Source organism: Bison bison, unplaced genomic scaffold (genome assembly GCF_000754665.1).
Source record: "Bison bison bison isolate TAMUID 2011002044 unplaced genomic scaffold, Bison_UMD1.0 scf7180017864339, whole genome shotgun sequence".
Taxonomy (NCBI): Eukaryota; Metazoa; Chordata; class Mammalia; order Artiodactyla; family Bovidae; genus Bison; species Bison bison.
In genome coordinates this window covers 1,164,408-1,171,170 of record NW_011494911.1, presented here as the reverse complement: position 1 = coordinate 1,171,170, position 6,763 = coordinate 1,164,408, and positions in this window count along the sequence as shown.

Below are 6,763 nucleotides of genomic sequence, written 5' to 3'. Positions count from 1 at the left end.
TCAGAATAAATAAATTTCAAATAAAAAATGATTAAAAGAGACAAAGATCTTTATATATTAATAAAAGCTTCAACCCATCAGGAAGATATAACAAATATCAATGTATACACATCAAATAACAGAGTCCCAAAATACATGGAGCAAAATTCAAGGTTGAAAAGAGATACAGCTAGGTCTACACTAATAGTTGGATACTTTTAAACACAACTTTATCATTAAATGGGGAAAAAATAGTCTCTTCAACTTGATAGCCACATGCAAAAATAAAAAAGGAGTTAAGCCCCATCTTAATACCACATACAAATAGTCATTCAAAGCAATTCAAACACCTAAATTTGAATTAATATTATACAGATTTTACAAAAATATAAATACAAATATACATAATTATAAATTTGACAATGACTTTTAAATAAAATACCAAAAACACAGGCAATGAAAAAATAGATGAATTATATTCCATTATAATTTTTTGAAGAACACTGTAAAGAGAATGAAAACTAACTCAGAGAATGGGAGAAATATTTGCAAATCATATATGCAATTGGAAGTTAATGTGAAAATATATAAAGAACTCCTACAATTCAACAAAAAGACAAGTAACACAACTGAAAAACTGACAAGGAGCTTGTATAAATATTTTTTCAAAAAAGATTGGAAAATGGCTAATTAGCACATTAAAATAAAAAAGGCTCAATGCAGTTAGTATTAGAGAAATGAAAAGCTTAAGCCACAATGATATACTGATCCACAACTGCTAAAAAAAAAAGAGATGGAAAATAAACTTTCCATTGATTTCCATTATTCTTCTCTTTAATTGTACCTCTGCTTTCTTCTTTATTTATAAGCCCATTTTTTTCTCACTAATTTTTTCTCACTAATGGCAGTTATGACCTCGAACTCAGTCACTGGTCTGATGATTATCTATATCAGCTTTTTCCTTTTTTTTTTTACAGTGCACAAAATTAATTGCATCCATATGCTAATAACTCCCTGATTTGTTGTTGCTGTTCAGTTGCTAAGTCGTGTCTGACTGTTTGCAGTCCCATGAACTGCAGCATGCCAGGCTTCCCTGTCCTTCAATATCTCCTGGAGTTTGCTCAAACTCATGTCCATTGGATCAGTAATGTCATCCAACCACCTCATCCTCTGTTGCCCCCTTCTCCTCTTGCCCTCAATCTTTCCCAGCATCAGGATCTTTTCCAGTGAGTCAAATCTTTGCATCAGGTGACCAAAGTGTTGGAGCTTCAGCTTCAGCACCAGTCCTTCCAATGAATATTCAGGGTTGAACACCCTAATATTTATCTTCTTTTTGGATTATTTCTTTATATTTTATCTGGTAGACAATTCTACCTTTTTTTTTTATAGTAATTTCTAAATTGTCATCTCCCAACTTCATTCTTAAATTCTTTTGATTACACTCTGTGATTTGTCTATTAATCCTTTTACTTGTTTGAATCACTGTATTACCATATTAGAAATTTAAAAAGTCACCTTGAACTTCTTCGTCCCCACTAGCATACCTTTAATTGTAAAGGTTATGAAATAAAAATTCCTAATGAATTTTTCCATGTTGTCCCTGAGTATTGTCAACACCCCAGTTCTTATCTTCTGAAATATTTTTCTGGATAAACAGCATAATATATGTGAATTCCAAGTACTCCTATTTCCTTATCATTCTTTAAAAGTCTATTTACCAACATTGACTTTCCCTAACTACAAGTTTTTCACCTCTGACAGAATATGGCTATTTATCTTTAATCTCTTGTTGTTGTTGATCAGATGAGTCAGCTGTTCACATCAGATGGCCAAAGTATTAGAGCTTCAGCCTCAGCATCAGTCTTTTCCAATGAATATTCAGGGTTGATTTCCTTTAGGATTGACTGGTTTGATTTCCTTGCAGTCCAAGGGACTCTCGATAATCTTTGCTAGCACCACAATTCAAAAGTATCATTTCTTTGCTGCTCAGTCTTATTTATAATCCAACTCCAGTAGGATATTTAATCTCTACTCAATCCTTATCAAAACCTCACACAACCTTGCTAAAATCACTCATCTATTCTTTACTTCCTTGTTGTGTTTTGGAGGGTTCTAACAATGTCACCCTTTTTAAATAAAATTCTATTAAAATTTAATTTATATTCAATTATATCTATACATGTACCATTGTCCTTGTGGTTTTCCCTGAAACTCCCAATAGAAACCAATTTTACTTTTCTTACTGACTGATTTCTTAGTTATTTTACTCCTTTTAGTTATGAATTTGCTATTGTCTTTGTTTTTATGTCACCCGTTTATTGAAAAACAAAATACAGGTAAAAGCCAGAAACAATGTGAAAGTAGGTAAAATACTCCATATTTATCCAGGCTCCTCTCTATACGGGATTTTTCAGGCAAGAATACTGGATTGGGTTACCATTTCCTCCTCCGGGGGATCTTCTAGACCCAGGGGTGCAATTTATGCCTCCTGTGTCCCTTGCGGTGGCATGCAGATTCTTATCCACTGTGCCATCCTGGAAGCCCTACATTTGTTATGTATCAGCAATAAAAAAGGTATATTTGAAAATTGAGTGTGAAGCACAAAAGACTCACATTCATCCTGAGTTTACCAATCTTCATGATATAATTTCCTTGAGTTATTTTGATGGGTTTCTTGTTTCCGCATTTACTTGGAGTTGTCAAACAGTAAGGACTTCTTTTGTATTTCTCCTGCTCATTTACTTTGACAGCAATTTTAAATGTCACCAGTAGGTGCCACCTTCCAACATAAAATAAAGAACTTAAATGTGTCATGATTTGAAGGTATCAGAAGATGATTAGATAGCTGATACTAACATTTAGAAGATAAAGAGATTGGTAGGTAGATAGGTATAGATAAATGCAAGACTGGTTAATGAATACATAGCGACATGTGCAATCACACATTAAAAAATGAATTAACAGGATACAGGAAGCTCAGACCTGGTGCACTGGGATGACCCAGAGGGATGGTATGGGGAGGGAGGTGGGAGGGGGGTTCAGGATGGGGAACACGTGTACACCCGTGGCGGATTCATGTTGATGTATGACAAAACCAATACAATGTTGTAAAGTAATTAGCCTCCAATTAAAATAAATAAATTTTTAAAAATGGATTAGTAGCTCCAAAATATAGGCCTTGAATTTTTAGAATAAATCTAATTTTCAGATTTATTTCAGCATTTGTACACATTACTGATACCAATAGTAAAACTGCCTTCTGACACATGTAACAGAAAGTAACCCTGAATTTCATAGAAAAAAAAGGATTTGTTGGAAGATTAAAAATGTTATATTCCACAGAAACATAATCTCAGGGATTTTTTCTTATATTTTTTTACTGCAATAGTTTCTCCTCCACATAATTATGTAGCTGTATCTTTCCTTTTTTTTTTTTTCTCCTCCTCTTCCTCCTTCCATTCCTTTTACTTATTCTCCCTCTCCCTGTCCTTCTGCCATTCTTCCTCCCCTCTCTCTCCCTCTTTCTCTTTTTTCCTCCTTCTTTTTCTTCTCTTCCTTCTCTCCTTACATTCTTCTCCTTCCCCTTCTTCCTCTTCCTCCTTGTTCTTATGGTTTTTACTTAAATATTATCATATCAATGAAGATAACTTTTTTATCAAAAATATATTTTATTAGCTTTATTTAACCTTTGCTGTTGGGTCACTCAGTCATGTCCTACTCTTTGTGACACCATGGACTGCTGCACGCTAGCTTTCATTGTCCTTTAATATCTCGTGGAGTTCAAACATGTCCACTGAGTCACTGATGCCATCCAACCATCTCATCTTCTGTCATCCCCTTATCCTCCTGCCTTCAATCTTTCCTAGCATCAGGGTCTTTTCCAATAAGCCTGCACTTTATACCAGGTGGCCAAAGTATTGGAGCTTCAGCATCAGTCCCTGTAATGAAAAATCAGGATTTATTTCCTTTAAGATTGACAGATGTGATCTCCTTGCTGTCCAAGGTACTCTTGAGAGACTTCTCCAGCACCACAGTTCCAAAGCTTTAATTCTTTAGCACTCAGCCTTCTCAGTGGTCCAAATCTCACTTTCATACATGACTACTGGAAAAACCATAGGTTTGACTAGACATACATTTTTTGGCAAAGTGGTGTCTCTGCTTTTTAATATGCAGTCTAGGCTTTTTGTAGCTTTTGTTCCAAGGAGCAAGCATCTTTTAATTTCATGCAGTCACCATACACAGTGATTTTTGGAGCCCAAGAAAATAAAGTCTGTTACTGCTTCCATTATTTCACTGTCTATTTGCCATAAAGTGTTGTGACCAGACACCATGATCTTAGTTTTTTGAATGTTCAGTTTTAAGCCAGCTTTTTCATTCTCCTCTTTTACCTTTATCAAGAGCTTCTTTATTTTCTCTTTGCTTTCTGCCATAAGGGTGGTGTCATCTGTGTATCTGAGGTTATTGATATTTCTCCCGGCAATCTTGATCCCAGCTTGTGCTTTATTGAGGCTGGCACTTCACATGATGTATTCTTCCTAGCAGTTAAATAAGCAGGGTGACAATTTACAGCCTCGATGCACTAGTTTCCAGATTTGGAACCAGTCCATTCTTCCATGTAAGGTTCTACCTGTTGCTCTTTGACCTGTATACAGGTTTCTCAGGAGGCAGGTAAGTTGGTTTGGTATTCTCTACTCTCAGAATTTTCTAGTCTGTTGTTATCCACACAATCGAAGGATTGTGTATATTCAGTGAAGGATATGTTTTTCTGGAATTCCCTTGATCTTTCTATGTTCCAATGGAGGTTGGCAATTTCATCTCTGGTTCCTCTGCCTTTTCTAAATGCAGTTTGTACATCTGAAATTTTCAGTTCACGTACTGTTGAAGCCTACCTTGAAGGATTATAAGCATTATCTTGCTAGTATGTGAGATGAGTGCAATTGTGTGGTAGTTTAAACATTCTTTGGCATTGCCTTTCTTTGGAATTGGAATGAATACCCACCTTTTCCTGTCCTGTGGCCGCTGCTGAGTTTTCCAAATTTGCTGACATATTGAGGGCACCACTGTCACAACGTCATCTCATAGGATTTGAAATAGTTCAGCTGGAATTCCATCACCTGTACTAGCTTTGTTGGTAGTGATGTTTCCTAAGGCCCTCTTGACTTCACACTCCATGTGTCTGGCTCTAGGTGAGTGATCACACTATCATGGTTTTCCAGGTCATTAAGACCTTCTTTTGTATAGTTCCTCTGTGTATTCTTGCCACCTCTTCTTAACATCTTCTGCTTCTGTTAGGTCCATACCATTTCTGTTCTTTATTTTGCCCATCTTTGAATGAAATGTACCCTAGTATCTCTAATTTTCTCAGAGAAATCTCTAGTCTTTCCCAGTCTTTTGTTTTTCTCTATGTCTTTGTATCCTTCTCTTAAAAGGGCTTTCTTATCTCTCCTTGCTATTCTTTGGAACTTGGAAATGAACCAAGATCCTTCTGTTGTTTTTGAGATTGTACCCAAGTACTGCATTTTGCACTCTTTTGTTGACTTGAGGGCTAATCCATTTCTTATAAGGGATTCTTGCCCACAGTCGTAGATATAATGGTCACCTGAATTAAATTTGTCCATTCCCATCCATTTAAGTTCACTGATTCCTAAAATATCCATGTTCACTCTTGCCATCTCCTGTTTGGCCACTTCCAATTTACCCTGATTCATGAACCTAACATTCCAGGTTCCTATGCAGTATTTTCTTTACAGTACCGGACTTTACTTTTACTACCAGACACATCAAAAAGTGAGCATTGTTTCTTCTTTGGCTCAGCCTCTTCATTCCTTCAGGAGCTATTTCTCTGCTCTTCTCTAATAGCTGGACATCTACAGACCTCAGGGGCTCGTCTTTCTATGTTTTATCTTTTTGCCTTTTAACAGCAGAAACTTTGCTTTATTCACTGTTGTAATTTCATGCCTCAACAATGCCTGTCACACAGTAGGTCCTTGAAAAGATATAATAAAACAAATGATATGCTTCTAGAATTCATATGTGTACCAGATCAAAGTTTTGACAGCTCCAGAGTACTACCCACTACTGCAGAAATTCACTATCGTGATTGATTTTTGAAAAGCCACTTCATATTTGTACAATTTCTCAGTTCCACCCACCTAACTACTGAAATTTGGTTTTCAGAGCACAAGGGAAGAAGAATCTTATCTACTCCTCTGAGGATTACTGTAAAATAAGAAGAGGGCTTAAGAAGTTGTGAGAAGAATAAGAGAGAAATGAATAGAACTATAGCCCTGGCCAGATACTTGAAGAAGTCCTTTTTAAAAATTGTACAAGACATTTGTTTACAATAAGAGATTCATCTTTTGCCAAACAGTAAAGATAGTATTTATGTTCTCTCACTAGATATACATACCTCCCATGATTTTACTGTAGTTTAATTTCAATGTTATGTTTTTTTTCTATTTTGCTCATAGACATGACTATTTTAATTCATGTTGGGAACTTAAAGGAGATGTACAGTTGCAAGCTGTATGATAATAATTCATTAAATTGCAAATTAGCAATTTTATACCATTGGACTTCGGGGATTAAAGGTCAGTTTTAGGAGCTGAATTAGGTAGGAATGTTATTTATGCAGCTTCACATGGATATTATTTATTATGCATTTTATTTACTTATTTTTTAGACAATCTCTAGCAAGTTTACTTGCTCAGATCAGTTTGCAGTGCCACATGGGGAATTCCACTTTGAATAACAGCAATGAATATTGTCATTGCTTCTATGAGCT